Source organism: Apteryx rowi, unplaced genomic scaffold, assembly GCF_003343035.1.
Source record: "Apteryx rowi isolate R43461 unplaced genomic scaffold, aptRow1 scaffold_262, whole genome shotgun sequence".
NCBI classification, from domain to species: domain Eukaryota; kingdom Metazoa; phylum Chordata; class Aves; order Apterygiformes; family Apterygidae; genus Apteryx; species Apteryx rowi.
The window spans coordinates 330,396-348,063 of NW_020448997.1; the positions used below are offsets into that span (position 1 = coordinate 330,396).

The window sequence follows — 17,668 nt, forward strand, 5'->3', positions numbered from 1 at the left end:
GTGACATTCTTACTGGTATTGTTATTTATGCTTTAGATTTTACATTTTCAAGACTTGAGCACATGAAAACTTTGTACTTTTTCCTTTTTTTTAGAATATTAGACTGCAGAGCAAAGATTCTGGATTGTCCACATAGATCCTAAAGCCAGGAGAGGAGAAACTGTTGAAAGGTGGCCCTTTCACAGCTTAAAGGTAAAGGGACTAAGAATGTGTGGCTGAAACAGAAATATTATTTCAGAATTCCAGTCATGAAGAAATAGTTCTGTGTGCACTTTCCTTCTGATTTCAAGTACAGCTGTATGTGTCACACAGTTGAATATACATTAAGATATAATATATATTTGTAATACATATTACTATCGATACTAAATATTAAAAACTTAATATTATATAATATTAAAATACAACATATACTGTAATATTTATATTTTAATGATATATGTGATATGTAATATTAATTTAGAAATTCCTTGCTTTAATTTTAAAATTAAAAACAATTCATCTGAGACAGAAATAAGAGAAGCAATAGTTTAAATCTCATATGATCTGTATTTTTGTATCATGCCAATTTTCAAGGTTGTCAAAGTATATTCATACTATTTCCATATGAAGCAATAAGAGTTGTTAATGCCTGATGCAAGCTAGAGACATTTTTGAAAGAGTTTTTAGACATATTTTCACAACACAATGCAGCAAGAAAAGCATCCCTTTGGTATTTCCTAAATGACAATTTTCATCCTTGTTCTCCTAAGCTGAATCTACTTATCACACAGTGGAAATATTAAAGCTGTTAGGCACTAAACTAAAAAAAAAAGGCATAGAAAGCTTGATATTGCAGATTGATATCGTTTATTAAATGCAATATATGTAACTGCTTTTATCAGTCAGTCTGGCAGCCATCTCCACCTAAGCTTCTATATTCGTCAGCAGACATAACATGCCACTGAATTAATATGTTAGATATGGAACAACGGAAAGATAGCACTTTCATACACAGTTCTGGCTGGTAACAGCATCCAGTAAGGAGGTCAGTTCTATTGCAGCAAGCATGTAAGGGAAGAGTAATGCCATGGTTACAAATAAGTGCATGTATGAATACTTGTGAATTGAAAGGCCTATCTACTCAACTGACAAAACTTACGGTCTGTCAAACTGGAAACATGATATCTATCTCACTTCTTCCTTGAATGTTCTTCTGCAAATTTGCTGTTATTTATTTGTAAAGCAAAGGCACATTAGTACTTTCTAGGGAAGATATGAAGACAATGAAGTGACAAATCATTAGAGATCATCAGTAGAAGTGATGCTAGAGATCATGGCTCTCACTATTGTACTTCTGCTCTGTAACTATGGGCAATTTACAATACTTGTAGGTGATAACTAATAAGACTGACTCTGAGTCAAGAGCTCATAACTAGACATCTTTAATATAAAGATGACTTTATGAACATTGAAGCTTGTGAGTGAAGAAGAAGGATCTGTAGATCTCTCAGTTTGACTTCTCACCAGACTGATTCTCACAGGTAATCTCTGTCTCTAATAAGTGTTCCTTTGGAAGGTTGCCCCCTTTCAGATTATACCTCTTAGGCTGTAAGTTTACTTTATACATTTTTCCTTTCACAGGTCTTGGAAGATATTAGCTGATGACTAGGAAAGTGCCTGAGCTCCATGAAGAGAGCATAAACTCATATCTACCTCTGTAAATACAGATTCTTAGTTGATATTATAGTCAATAGAGATTGTGTATATTTGAATATTAGTTTCAGCTTTATCATTTTTATAATGTTTAATATTATTTAAATATGACCTGTCATTTATATACTGTTATGTATTGTAATTTTATAAGTTTCATAAGTTTCTTCTTTAACCAGTAGTCTTGCAATAAGCAAAGCAAATCGGCTGCTACTTAATGAACTTCTGAATCTCCGTTATGACACAATATGTCAAAATGTTGGCAAAAAGAAGACAAACCTGTGCTGGTTAATAAGAAACCCACTTTCTAAGCCTAATGAGCAAAGCAATATAAATTGGAAAAGATTTCTAATTGGTTATTCAAGTCCAAGAGCAAACACATTTAAAAATAGCCAGTTGAGAATGTTAATAACACTGTCCTAATTTGAATGGGGAGTTATCAATAAATAAAAGGATCCAGTTAAATTAAGTTGGAGATAATGCCATAAAATATGGGGAAGATATAAGGAATTACTAAGAATTTTTCCAGTGTGTCAGGTGATGTCTTATATAGGTGAAACCATGTTGTTGTCTATAACTTATTCCTGGAGTTATTATTTTTAAGCATGTAGTATTATATGCAATACTTCATGAATAAAGTAATAAAGCCTTTTTCCTACTTGCCAGGGAGGAGCAAAGACACTTAAAATAATAATAATAAAATCCCAACTCATGTAACAATTGGCCAACAAGAAAAAAAAGGAAAAAATAATTGGTTAAAGGATCTCTTATCTGAGGAATATGCCTGATCTGGTGAATAGTAAACATCTATTTCAGTTCTTATGTAGCTCATTCCACAACATCTGGCATGCTTGAGCAGTCTGAACTGCGTAAGCAAAACTCACTTTGCCTTCAGTAACAGACTGAAATAATTAAACTTTATTTTTAAATGATTTGCTTTAATACTGCACTGAAATTGTACAATATTATGCTATATACTCAGCAAAATTTCTTCCAGACCTCCAGAAAAAAGAAGCTAAACTACAACTTCTAAAATTATTGGACAAAGGAAAAAAGATCAAAATGCCAAATATTCATCAGTGAAAATGAAAATAATCCAAGCACAAGTGATTAAAGCTGAATGACACACTTCATGCTTAACTCATCCTTTATTTGTATGAATGCTCCACTAAGATAGAAGAACTACTGAAATGACGAAGTACCTGCACAAATGAAGGATGACAAGTCCGGTCCTTAGTTTGAACCTTTAGCCATGTAGCAGAAAAAGGGAAACAACAATACAGATCACTTTTTCATATTATAAGAAAGGCAGATTAGGCAACAAAATACATTTAAGTCTAATGTAAAATCATGAAGTGACCCACAAGTAAATAAACATCTTATATTATTTATTCATTCTTTGAAGGCGGAAAAATCAAGATTTTTCAATGCCAACACTTAATCAACTAAACAAAGAAACATGTCATATCAGGTACTTTAGCAGTTATATTCTAAATATTACTAAGCATTAGTAAACAATACTAAGTATTACTAAAACAATGTATAGGTTGCTTAAGAAAATAAATACATAAAGCAATTTGGAAGGCTAATGTTATGTATGAATAATAAACTCGGAATTAAAAATATTTTACAAAATCTAAAATTAAAAGAAAATGTGTTAATCCAAAAGACAGTGGAAAGAACTCATTTAAACGTCAGCAGCCTTTTGCATTATTTACGACCCAAGTTAGTACAACACTGTGATAGTACCTTGAGAACCAAGGAAGCAAAACAGATGAACAGATTAAACTAAAAGGCAACTGTCTGGATTGAATTAAATGCCAAGAACAAAGAAAAATAAATATATTTTATTTTGTATTGAAGTAATAGAATATATTAAATATAAATAATTTCAATTTCCTGTTGCTTTAGACAGAGAAAAATCTGCACACAGAATCTCAAGATTTTTAGGAAAATAGTCTTATTATCCCTTCATGAAATCTGACAAGTGTGATTTTGGGTTGTATCCTTGGCTATGTTAGTGCAGACTTCTCGAATATATAGAATTTGTGAGGCAGCCCCATATATTGACCTCTTCACAAAATGGACACAAGAGTAGGAAAGACAGGTGTTCAGATTTTGCATTACCATGAAAATATCATGGAAATTGCATTTAGTTTCTATTGCTGATTGGAAGTGAAAGCCTTCAGAATCATTAAATTGTGTTATTGATAGTTTTTTAGGCACTAAAAATATGAAGATAAAAAGAAATGCACAAGAGTACATTAGGGGAATTCTCTTTCCCCTGAATTTCTTTGGTTCATGTTTTTAAGGCTTTGAATGATTTGGGGATTGTTTTGAGGCAGCTTTTACAATCAAGATCGATATTATTGCAGTCTATTTTTTATATTAATATTTAACTTCTCTCTCCACTCCAGAACAAAAGCTTGCCTTAAAAATAATCAGATTTAAATAATAGTAATAGAGGTTTTAAAATATCTATTCCAGTTGTATAACTTGCAGGTAACACTCTTTTTGCATTTTCAAGCTTTTCTGTTGTAGCCATGAGAGGCTGAAAATTTAAAGTTGAGATTCTCACCTGACCATGTTCATCTAGAAGTTGAGGTTATTATAGTTCATATTAAATCCTAATTTCTGTTTCTTTGTATCTCATCCTCTTCTTATATCACTTCTGCAACTAAACAACTGTTTAAATAAAAAGTACCATATTATTTTATATTGTTTATATATTTAAAACACAGCAACAAAAATACAAATCATGCAGCCCCAAACATGAAATGACAAATGAAGTAATGAAAGATATGGCATACAATAATAATTGCTATATATGGCTAAACTGAAAATTACAAAAATAAATATCTCATCACTCATTTTGACTTGCCCATCTTGTTTAAATGGAGATGTCTCACAGCTTTGCTATAATTTAGCTTTAATAACATCTCTGTTAAGTAGATGCCTGTTGAACAGACAAGCATTATTTAAATAATGACACTTCAATGGTGAATTAACTTTCTCCTAAGCAATTAGGTAGCTGTCCATCACATTCCTCAGCTTACTAAATTGTCTTTCAGTATCTTCATTATTAAGTATTAGTGTCACAGAGCCACCCACATTAATTGCTCAGGCAGACCATGCAGTGACTCCTTTCCATGACTAGGGTTGAGTCCTTTAAATACAGTAGCAGATAATATCAGTGAGAAGGAAAGCGATGGTGATAACTATCCTCAAAATTTTGGGTCTCTTTCATACTTTTTCTTGTTATTCAACATCTTTTTATAATAATAGCAGAACTGTACGTTGTAGTCCCATAACTGCCACCACTGTTCACTACTTCCTTGGAAAGTGGTCAAGAGCTCCACAAACTTGAGCTTTTCATTTTCATACTAGTTATATGATGACCTATTTACCTTCTCTATTCTGTTTTCCCCTACACTTGGGACTAGAATGCTTTCCAGTAAATTTACTTGACTTTCTTTCTCCTCAGCTCTTTTTCAACGTTGCTGAAGTCTACAATGACTTGCATACTTCCACGGGTCTTCAGATGGATGATCAAATATGGATCATTATGAGCAGAAACTTGCCTAATAGCTCCAGAACTTTGCCCAATTTTTCAGGTTCTTTTTGTATGGGATTCATTTGACTAAATGAACCTGTCTGCAGTGCAGCCCTCCACCTCTGATCTACTCATCCAGGACACCATTTATAGTTAATGGCAAGAAATACTTTTATGGTCTGATACATCTGACCAAGCATAGATGTCTAGTTAAGAATGAAAAAAATTGCTCTTTGGTTTCTGGTAATAAATCCTACTCCTTGTATATTTATTTCATCTTGCTGGTCTTTGGCCCTTTACTGAGTTCTCTGCCATTCTTCCTAATAAGAAGTCATTGATGGTGGTTGCTAACCTTCTTCTAGAACAGCTTAGGAACCTCCTGTGGTAGCAATGAAAATCTTCTTCTGTAATTTTAAGAATAATATCTCTCTTCAATTTTTGTGTCCTTTTGCTGCTGCTGAAGTCCGTTCCAAAACCACTAAAAACAAAATTACTACTGCTTCAGATATAGCTTTTCTTTTAATATTTTGTTATTTGGTAGCAGTCTGATTTGCTGCAAAACTTATGAAAATGGGTTCTCAAAAGCATCATCATTTGGCACGCACTTCTGTTCACTGAGTATCTTTCTGGAAGGTATTTTCAAATTAAGTAGCATATTTCCAAAAGTTCAGCCAAGCTGAGCCAAGACTATCTTTCTGTTTATTCCCTTACTATTCAAATACAAATATGAAAATAATATTCCAGGATTTGCAATATGAAGATATTAATTCAGGGTGATAGAAGTATCAATATTCGCCTTATTAAATAGAATGATATTTTTGCAAAGCTAATATTTGTTCATAAAGAGATTAGTCCTTGTTTCTACATGCATTTATAATGGCAAATTACCATAATATCTGTGGTGATTTTAAGATAAATTAAAACAAGAAACAAAGAAAGAAATTACCACAGAATCTCCACAATAGAGCTACTCAATTAACTAAGAAGAGCAAAAGTAATAAGAGCAAAACCAGGAGGTATTCAGGAGCTCTGCCTCTCAGTGGATTAGACCATCCTGTTGATAGTACTTCTCTTGAAAATTTCAGAGAAAAGTACAAAATTCAAATAGAGAGTTATATATTCAGAAATATTTAGCACAGATAAAATGTGACTTATTCCATGTTGTCCACATAGGCTCCTTCAAGAAAAACTATGGCAAATTGTAATGCTAAGCCTACCCTTAATCGTACATGCACAGGGAACACATGATTGCTAAGTCTAGCAAACAAAGATAAAATAGAATACAAAGGCTGAACTGGCATGATTTCAGGTTTCAAATACACTTTGAATTTTAACAGGAGTAATCAGATACTGCATCAGCTTAATGTGTTATTTGTCAATATAGAGAAGATATAATGTTCTCCTAAATGACAGACACATTACAGAATACTTTTCATTTGAAACAGGAATCAATATATATTCTATAACTTGGGCTATGAAGGGGATCAGATCAGAAAACACTGCTTCTTTCTGGAGTTAACTTACCTTGTTCTACAAATGTCTAAATGGTGTATATGGTACTCTGTCCAAATAATTAGGACTAGACTGTTGAACAATGGCTGGGCTACCAGTGGGGTAATTATTTTGGAGGGGTGGAGGGAGAATAGCTTAAATGAAGCCAAAAATTAAAAAAGAGAAAAGATTTATAGCTTATCTTAATTAAAATAAGGAATAGGTAGAAGACCATATCAAGTCTCCATTTCACAATAAAAAGACTATTCAAGGCTATATAATTTTAATTAAACATCTCAGTCTACATGGTGTTAAGATAGCAATGTATATGAGGAATTATAGTTTTATTAAGTTTTCACAGCTGTCTACATAGTCTCGGGAGAGCTACCGTTAGCAATACTTTAGTCTTAAATTATATTTTCACTGCTAATGTCCTATTTTAAACCCTCACTTAATGAGAATGTGAAAAACTTTCATATTTTATTAATAGTTGGATGTATTTTTCAAGGTTAGCACTGTTCCACAGTATTTGTCAAACAATGTTCAAAGCGTCAACTAAGTTCTGCTATGTTTAGCTTTTTTCATATATTGTCATTCTAAAACATTAAAAACTGTGAAGTATACACCATTAAATATCATATATCTTATTTTAAGGTAACAGGTCTTGAGTTTAAAAAGTACTGATTACAATTCATCATCCCATATTTTCCACTGGACCTGCTAGCTTTATTTGCCTTTGTGTCTGGTACGTTTTGGGTATTCTCAGACAAGAAACATTCTCAAACAAGAAACTCAGTCTAATTCAGAAATCCARACTTGCCTGTTTTTGAAACTTTTCTCTGTAACATCCCTGTGCATCTGTGCTTCCTTCTGTAATTCATTATATTTGATATTTATTGAATGAGTATGTTGTGGGGATTTGTTTGACAAAAGCCAATCACACATCACAGGCAAGCTGTAGTTTTATCTATATATTTACATATTATATTAATATATATTAATATTTATATATTATCTGTAGTTTATGCATCACTCTAAGTACTACTGTACTATGGCATATGACTCAGCCTTCCTTTAAGCTACTATTGCTCTGTGTAGTAAAGAAACTGGGATGCTAATTGAACTTTGTGCCTTGTTACTAAAAATGTGTCAAGTGGGTCAGTTAGGATGAGAACCCAAAGAAAAGCAACAATTGCAAATTGTTTTTTAGTAACTGATTTGTGATCACAGAAGAAATCTGTGACCAGAAATACTGTCATATACGTGGCTGTAGCACTGTATTCCTAATTCTTCTGCTTTCTCACTGCGTGGGCACCAGGACAGGGTATGTTTGTGGTCTCTGTGCATGAAACAGCCATTTTTGGCTGCTAAGAGAAGCAGTTTGTTTAAAGTCACATTCAGCTCCTGCAAGCTTGACTGGTTTTGTTTAGTACAGACTCTTTACCTACCAAGTCTGTAATAAGCCTGTGTTAACTCAAGTTTCTAAAAACTGATTAACCTGTCCAAGTTTAGGGAAATATATTACTATAGAAATAATAGAAAATAGGCCCAGAAAGTCCCTTGAGAGGTCATCTGGCCCATCTCCTTTCCCACAGCATCCTGACAGATGCTTTTCCAGCAAGTTAATACAGATTTCCAGTCTTCTAAATTACAAACCATCCCAAGACAATCAGTTACAGTGCTTCACTGCCCAAATCTTTTATTCTCTAATTTTGTTCTTTCCGTTTAAAGTCCTGAATTATTAATATTATATTAATAGAGTCTATTTGGATTGTTCAGCTTAAACATTTTCTTAAGAAGTGAATTTAGAAGCATGAAACTGTATTAACTGGCTTTTGTTCAGTTATTGTTCCACAAGTGATTTAATGTTTATGAGAAAATGTGGTTCTTTTACATGGAAAGTGCTATATGCATTTAAAGAAAGTGATTAAATTAACATAATCTAAATATGTAGTGTTAAAAAGTATGCAGTGAAAATCTTCAAGCAAATTCAAACTTAAAACCTGAACTAATTTGCACTTTCATTAAGTACTGTCTTCATGCTCTTACTGGCATGAAATAGTAGGTTAAAATCTCAGCTTGTACTGAGAATATTTTCAAATACACCACTTCAGAGCAATGCTCTGAAGCTGATACACTAAATATCTAAGATACATAGTAAGATACACAAGCTGATACTCTAAATATCTAAGGCTCTGTCACAGGAAATTAAGGTTCATCATGTAAATGAAACAGAACAAAGGATCTCCTCCATCGGGTTTCACAAAATTAATGGCAAGTAATTACTTAAAATTTACGACTTCTTTGAAGTAAGTATTATCCTCCATAAATTAAAGTTTGTATTGACAACAAAAAATGCACTCTTCAGATAATATGTAGAAATGAAGACTTGAAAAAATGCACGGTCTGTCTTTGGCTACAGTTCCCACAAAAGCTTTCCAGGCTACAACTAAGTTCCCTGTTGAAACTTTTTTTCATGCAAGAAATCCTCCCTCACGTAAATAGCTACATTAAAGTTAATGGGTCTACTAATGAACTTACATATAAAAGCAGACCCCACTACATTTATTGCCTCAGGTCCCTAGACAATTCCTTCTGAGACTGTACAAAGAAAAAGGTTATTTTTCACATTGGATACTGTGAATCTGTATAACATACTATGTTTACAGTCTACACTGCTGACTGTTAAAGAATCATGTTTAGGTAACATTTGGAAGATTAAAATGCAAAGTATATTTTAACTGATATTAAACACAACAATCTGACTTAGGTGCATATATATAGTACTGCTCTTATTTGCATTAATATAAAAAATTATCTTTTGTATTCCCCTTAAAAATTATCTTTGATAATCCTGCTAGATAGCAGTTAACCAAGGAATGTGTGTATGGGTCCCTATGAAAAAGAAATACAGCTAATGTCTTATATCCTCTCCATGATGTTTAGGAATGGAAAAATTCTTACAAGGTTAAAAATACAAATATTTAATAGTCGGAAGTATTTTTTCCCTATTCAAGAAAAATTCTTATTAAAGAAAAATATCAACCACTTATTACACAAACATAATACTGTGTAAAATGTAAGTAGTGTCTGAGGCTATTGCTGTCCACCCTCTTGACTTCTGGTCATTAATTGCTTAGTTTGGAGAGAGCGAGAGTGGTTGCTCACAAGACTACCCCAACCATGCAGAACATCATTAACACAGATTCAGTGCTGGCCAAGTGACTTGTACTCTCCATCACCCACAAAATCAGCTTTACTATTTGTACTCTGGTCTCGTAAGTGTGTACAAAGTTCAAAAATTTTTTCTGGAGAACAAAATATTAACAAGACACTTCATCCCATCTAAGGTCCTAAGATCCCCTGCAACAAATGTAAATAACTCACATAGCGCATTGTAAGCCAGCTCATGACTACGCACTTTCTCCAGATTACATTTTTACAGTTAATCTCACTTTTTGTAAATATATTCATACATACCACATAAAGGAGGAAATGAACAATTGCTGGTCCCCCTGGAGTATAACAGAGTTGTTCATCAGAATATTTGTTGGAAGTTTCCTGTGAAAACATCCACCTCTTGTGCCCAAAGTCGGAACTGCCGCTGAAAAAGGCTTAACTTGATTAATCATTCCACAATAAAACTAAATATATATATATTTTTTTCCCTTCAACAATGATACTCACTAATAACAGCTCCTTATACTGTAAAGAAAATGTTGATCTGTGGACCTCCAAGTTGGAGGGAGCAGAGCAGCCAGGGGCAGCAGGGACAGTGGGGGCTGGTGCCAGGCCGAAGCTGGATGAGCGCCTGGGGGTCGGGGGGCCGTGGCCAGGCAGGGGCAAGGCCGTGCAGAGCTGGAGCCCAGCACCGCTGCAGCTTCACAGGGCAGGGACTGACAGCCCCAGGGTGGGCTGAGATGGGGGTCTGGGGCTGGGTGGGGAAGGGGAGGCCTGGGGGTGGGCAGGGACAGGGAGAGCTGAGGGTGCCTGTGGGGCTCGAGCAGAATAGGGGATTGCAGACTCTCCCCACTCACTCAGGCACCAGGGAATTCTGCTGCACTGCAAAGAGTCTCAGCTCTTACTTGTGCTCAGAGCAGTGTCTACCTCTGTGTGACGGAGAAACCTGTGGTCGTTCCTGACTGTTATCATAATATGTGAATGAATTTAATGGTCGGATCTTTACTTCTGCATACTACTGCATACATGTAAAATACCTTTCAAAAAGGTTGATTTCTAATGCAACTAGATTAGAGGTCAAAGCTAAGTTTACTTCAAAAATCTCAAAGTAACACTAGATGCAAAACAAGTGCCTGATGAATGTAAACTTTTATTTTGCCATTTGAAGGCTTAGAATCTGCATTTACTTTATATGGGTAGAAATGATTAAATTATATCAGAATCTTTAGAGAATCAGACTTGGTGTCTCCAACATTTGTGTAGTGTCAAACCTTGCTCTTCTGTGGAGAATGGAATGTTTTTCTCTTTTGTTACTTGTTCCCCTTTTCTAACCCTTTTTCTAAAACTGTTTTGTAGGTAATTTTCTTTCTGACTTCCCATTTCCCATTCCATGCAACTTTCAACCTACTTTTTCCCTTTATTGGTGTATAAGAGCTTTTCACATACCACTTCCATGTCACAGTCTTAATTATAAGAACATAAGAAAGGCTGTAGTGGGTCAGAACAACAGGTCATCTCTCAGTCTTGTTCTCCAACAGTGGCCATAAGGAAATCCCTAGGGAAAAGTAAGAGCCATGCAAAAATATATAATACTTTTGAGAACTCTCCCAAACTTTCTCAGTGATGGGCATCAAATTTTCTCTGCCTTTCTGTCATATGGGAATTTGAGTGACACTCAGAAAAACTAACAATAGTCAAGCAATGTACAGAAAGAAATCAAGAACAGTATTGATGRAAGTCTAAAGGATGGGAGAAGGGAAGAAGGGATGTCCTTCAGGCAGTCAAACTTTTGAGTCCCTATGTAGCCTAAAGTTTAGAACTACTGCTGTTTCTTGAAGTTCTTTTCCATTTAGAAATATTTTGTTGGTGTGCTCTGTTCCAGTGTTTTTAACTGCCTACCCCTTAAAATGAAAGTGCCTGAATTTAGACACTTTTATTCATTAGCAGATGCTTGAATAAAAGTAGCCTACTTTTAAAGGTACTAATTCTGCTTAAATTATTTTTTGCTGGAAAGCTTTAAGTCCTCATCTTGTCTGAAAATCAACCATTTAAAAAACTATACTGGCAAAATGTGGATAAGAGACAGAAAGCCATCAATCATCAGAAGAAACAAGTTTGAATGGGAGCCTGAGACAATACATGCAGAAAGTGGACTTCTAGGGCTCCAGATTTGCTGAAAAAGCAGCTTGGAAACTGTGCGGGAGGAAACTGCTATCTGCTTTTTGTCTCTCTGTTTTCAGGGAATAGGACTTTATGTACAAAGCTGCATCAAAGAAATACTTTTCTCAAGGCAGAAAGAAGACTGTTTGGTATCAAGGGTGAAGTCTCTGGTGCTTTCATCTTCTTCCCCACTTCCCTCCAGCCCCACATTTAAGTAAATGTGTGCATGGGTGGGGTAGTGTTCTCCACTGCTCTGTGTTATCTTCTGCGCCAGAAGCAAAGCCCACTACGCAAAGCTCTGCTGAGGAGAACCAGACGCAGACCACCCTGACCACTGCGTAGGTGTGGTATTCCCTGCTGTCCCATTCCATTCCTTATCCCACTCACATGCTCCTAGTATCCGGACTAGTCTGCCAGGTTCCTCTATGCTGCTTGCTCAGTTTTGCAGTTTCAGAATAGCTGACACTCCTTTTGTGTGTCCCTGAAGAGTTGCTCCTTTTGTACAACACTAGCTGTTATTTTGACTTTGCTTATACCATCAACTTCTTCTAACAAAAAGAAGCATGAAAAGCCCTGAATATTGGGTAACAACTCAGACCAAACCTCAACCTTTCCCTGCTGAACACCCGGTAAAAGGAGGTAATAAAAATACAGCTCTCCTCTTTCACTAGCATTTCATGAACTAGTCAATAGTGATAAAAACAAGGAAGAAATGCAGACATCAAAGGCCATAGAAGCAAAATTGTCTGATAAGAACAGTGTCAGAAGGTTTACATGACTTATTGGCAAATCTTTAAACACTTTGTCAAGGTTTGAAAGGAAATCCATTATATTAGGTCCTCTGCTCTTAGCTGCTAGCTGCTTGACTGATCTTCTTTTGAGTATTATTCGTATCTACAAAGATACTAATTCATTTCCAAAGAAGAAAGCCTTTCTTCTTTGAGTCCAAGTTCAGTTATGGAACAAAGAGGTATAAAAGATGAAATAGAATTTTTTTTCTCTTTAAGAGTATCATCTTATTTTGTGTGTTTCTTTCATAGGAAAACAAATGACTAGGATAATCTGGAATCTAGAAACAAAAATCTGGATCTCAGTTTACTGTTACAGAGGAAAAAGAATTTCTGCATAAGTTACATTGGCAGTTTTGACTGAAGCAGTGAGAAGAAGAGGTGAATTCCATTGTGGAGCACTGAATCTAATAACTCTGGAGCACAGAACGGTTACAAATCGAAGGACTAGACAACCAAACAAGCAGCAACCTGGTGTACCTGAGAGCAGACCAGAAGGGTCGTCATAGATATAACATCTCAAGCACATCTTACAGATAATCATAATAGCTCTATAAACATTTAACATTTTTAAAGACTGATCACAGGGGTTTGGCAGAAGTGTATACACATTTACTTTCATGACTTCAAAGACCAAATGGAGAACGAGACCTGAGGGGATAAATAAAACTGAGAACAAAGGATCTTTCTGTGTTTCTTTCAAATAAAACAGGAAGCCTCACTGAAGTTTCAACTTTTGTGAGCAGTATGGGATTTAAACTGACTTGGCTTATATGTGGCATTCTTCAACTAAAGATCTGGTAGAAAGGTGTGTTCCCATTTCTTAGAAGAAGAACTGAGAAACAGAGAAGTGGCATAACTTTAATTCTCTTTCTACTAGACTACGTGTCTTTGGTAGAAGTTGAACCATACTGTTAGATAATATATGTGCTTAACTTCTTCATTACCCGCATTGAAATTCCCAGTTATAGTGTGTGGACTGTTGGTGCCCCACAGAGCACTTTTGCGTAGCTTGTACAAAGTTGGCTTGTCACTTGCAGTTTCTCATTTTCAGCTGCTGAGCTGTATTATAGGACAGCTGGGTTTCCACACCTTTACATAGCTGCAACAGCCATAGTGAACTAAAATATATCAAGCAGGAATAGTTGCACCTGCTTAGACCAAAGGCCCATCTAGCTCCAAATACTTTATACAAGTGTGACTAGATTACAGATTCTTATGGAAGAGTATCAGAGCAAGGAAGAAGTATATAATTATACTTCCCTGTGATAAACTTGTGGTTCAGGGACTTCCTGAGCCAGAGATGATATCTTTGTATTTAATAACCTTTTCTTCCATGATTTTGTCTTGTTCTTTGAACTTGTGTACACTTTTGGCATCAACAGTATCCCATAGCAAATATTAAAATCCACATTCTAGTTTTGTGTTGTATTAAAAAAAATTCTTTTGTTTTGGACCTACAATCTGCCAATTTCATTTGAATCCTCCTAGTTGTCCTAGCAGATGAGGAAATGATTCATTTTCTCTGCGGTTCATGATTTTATAGATCTCTATCAATTTTCTCTTTTACAGCCTGAAGCATTCAAGTCTATTCAGTTTTTTTCTCATATGTAAGTTGTTCTTTATCTTGATCTTTCTTGCCATCATCTCTGTATCATTTCAATTTTGTTACGTACTTCAGGATATTGGCACCAGGACTGACTACAAATTGCCTGTATTTAAATGCAGCCTACATTATAAAAAAAAGTTTGTGAGTCCACATGCAAAATAACTTTAGTAATAAAGAGTTTATACATATACACCGTATTTCCTTTATTTTAGTCTTTGAAATAAATGTGAGAAATCTAATTTTCTTCACATAATTTTTAAGGATTTTCCTTCTTCAGAGTATATGAAAAAATGCCACGTTACAGTGATTAGCAGCACTAGAAGTAGCACTAGATGAACTGAACAAATCAGAAAAAAAAAAGAATAGATATCAGAGATACACTCTAGAGTGAAACAGAACTTCCACTTAAATCTTTCTTACTTCGGGCTTCCTACAAATTTTTTAAAGAAACAACAAACATATCCTTGTCTGAGAGATCATAGTTCATTACAGGAAAAAACTTTGTGTTTTAATTAACTGTGGAAGTGAGCTCCTTTAGGATCACAATCTGTAGGTTGCTGAGAAACCCTTACCTCATTCCAAGACAAACCAGAGAGATTGTTCAACAAGAAGTTTGGAGTTTCAGGTTATGAATGGTCACTATTCTGAGGTGACGGCAAGGGGACTCTGTGACATCTGTGATGAGAAAGGCTGATCTTTTTTTTGTTTGTCTGAAATTACCATCTGTGCATCCAGTGTTACTTCCAAGACAAATCTTCAACTTCCTCATTCTTGATCTGCCAGGAAGACAATTTATTGGCCCTTTCACCCCTTTCATATACAAGTGCACTTGAGTGTAGCAATTGCTTGCAGACCTGATTCTCAGCCAGTTCATTATGTTCTTTCCAGAAACCATTTATAAATTATCATACATTAAAAAGAATTTTGGTAGGATAAGTAGTTTAAGTGTTTCACCTTAGGAAAATGTGAGGAGTAACCATTTCTTGGCAATGTGCTTTTTTTTTCTCACTTTGTTACTTCTCCAGTAACAGACTTCCTAGGTTTCTCCCCCAGATTTTATAACATCTGTGTAAGAACCTCATCTTCTGCAGTCTCTACCATCTAAAAGAGCTGTAGTGTTTTTCTGAGCCTTCATGCCTCCTCTTTGCTCATACTTATTTATAAAAATAATTTTCTACTTTTCTTTATTGCTTTATTCCAAGCTCCACTTTATATTTTATTTTTACATTATGGGTATTAATTTACAATCTGAATAGTTTGTGTACTCAGATTGTACAGAAACACTAGAAAAGAAGTTAAATCTCCTTGGATAGGGACTTTTCTGTTGCATGCCATCCTTTCTCACCCTGTGGAATAGGATACATGCTGAGCGTAGCAGGATTATGAAGGTGGTATGTTTGAAGGATGTTGTGCTCCAGCAGTCCAGACAGTGGAAAGTATTTGGATGCTATATTCATTCAACACAGATAAGATGTGTTGTAGGTCTGTAGTTACAGACTGCTGTAATATATACCAGGACTGGTGCTTAACTGACCCCACGATAAGGAAGTCACAGTGTGTTTACCTCTAGCCTTCTCCCTACTTATGAAGCAGTTGTTCAAAATTGCCTAATTTCTCTTTTTATTGTTGTGTATATTGTAATTGCTGTTTACTCAGCAGTAAACTGAATTTAAAACTCAAGAACTGAATAGGAGTTCTTTAGGACAGAGGCATGTTTCTGTACCTTATTGAAAGATAGAGACTTACACTCCATGGAGTTCTAATTATCCTATCATTCCTTCTATGAATATTTGGCAGCTAATTTCTGCCAAATAATTCACTTGCAGTGCTAGTAGAGAGCAAACACAAACACAAAGGTGAATTAGTTGTTCTAGTACAGTTTGAAGATAAAACATGGAGGATGTCCAGGTAAAGAAGAAATGAGTAGGCTGAAGTCCTTAGTGAGTACAGCTTGATTTTTGTTTTAAAACGCAGGACCTAGTAAGACCTATTTCCAATGATCAAGGCACGTATTTCAAAGTGAGCCTAACTCAGTGGAGCTTCTAGATAATGGCTAGGAGAAAGCACAATAAAGAAAAGAAGATATGTTATAATAAATCATCAACCATGCTTATATATGTCCTTATTAAAGCTTTTAGTCTTTCCAGGCTAACATAAAAAATACTTTTAAACAAATCTGCTAGCTTACAAACTTTAACTAACAAACTATGAAATACTGGGATAGACAGAAAAAAATGTATTTTAGTTTGTCAGTTAAGGCAAACCCCTAACAAAGTCTGGAGTTGACCTCAACCTAATAACATTGTCCAGCTAAACATGTTAGAATATAATTATTTATGCAGACACAAAGTTTTTAAAAGATATTTAAGTTGCATTACTTAAAGCAGTAAAAGAAGATATTTTATTCTAACTTATCTAGAGCCTATGTTTGTCTAGATTAGGAAAAGCAGAAGATAAATTGGAAAACACATGTCTGTAGTTGAAATAAATTAATCTACTGTCCTTTTTACAGCAATAGATCTAGGGGAAAACCTAGACTTGACTTTAACAAGGTGAATCAAGAGAGAAGCCGTAACTTGTAACTGCATTACTGCATCGGACTTTCCAAGTTAACGACTGGCTGCGCCGCTGCTGTTGGCAACAGGGTTTTGGTTTCTGCGCCCATGGGACCCTGTTTGAAGATTGACAACTGCTGGGGAGAGATGGGATCCACCTCACGAGGCGGGGCACGCGTGTCTTTGCCAACAGGTTGGCCAACCTGGTAAGGAGGGCTTTAAACTAGGAAAGATGGGGGAAGGGGAGAGTTATAGTGCCAGGGTAGTTGGCAAAAGACAGCTCAAGTTGGGACGCCTCCAGCAGGTGAATGCAGCCAGGGAAGTGCGCATGGGATGTGGCTATGAAGGATCCTCTTTTACCCCTCCTGGGAAACCTGCATGCTCGATCACCTTTCTGAAATGCCTGTACACCAACGCACGCAGCTTGGGGAACAAACAGGAAGAACTAGAGATCTGTGTGTGGTCGCAGGGCCATGATCTCATTGCCATTACAGAGACACAGTGGGATAGCTCGCATGACTGGAGTGCTGTCATGGATGGCTACGTGCTTTTTAGGAAAGACAGGCCAGGAAAGCGAGGTGGTGGAGTTGCTCTTTATGTGAGAGAGCAACTGGAATGTATTGAGCTGTGCCTAGGGGTG

The 17,668-nt window shown here is 35.6% G+C and overlaps 1 long non-coding RNA gene across 5 annotated transcripts in view; it reads right to left on the reverse strand.

The window, feature by feature from the left end:
• Window positions 1–759: 759 nt before the first annotated feature.
• LOC112967056 overlaps window positions 760–17,668 on the reverse strand; it is a 24,059-nt gene continuing 7,150 nt past the window's right edge. For 2 of the 5 annotated variants that reach the window (XR_003253835.1, XR_003253831.1), the window contains exons 3-6: window positions 15,046–15,249; window positions 11,363–11,471; window positions 10,217–10,340; window positions 2,800–4,377 (exon numbers count right to left, since the gene is read on the reverse strand). This is a non-coding gene — a long non-coding RNA (uncharacterized LOC112967056). Of the gene's footprint in view, window positions 1,035–2,799; window positions 4,378–10,216; window positions 10,341–11,362; window positions 11,472–15,045; window positions 15,250–17,668 lie in introns of those variants that run through there. The other 3 variants (XR_003253834.1, XR_003253833.1, XR_003253832.1) reach the window with 3 other exon arrangements.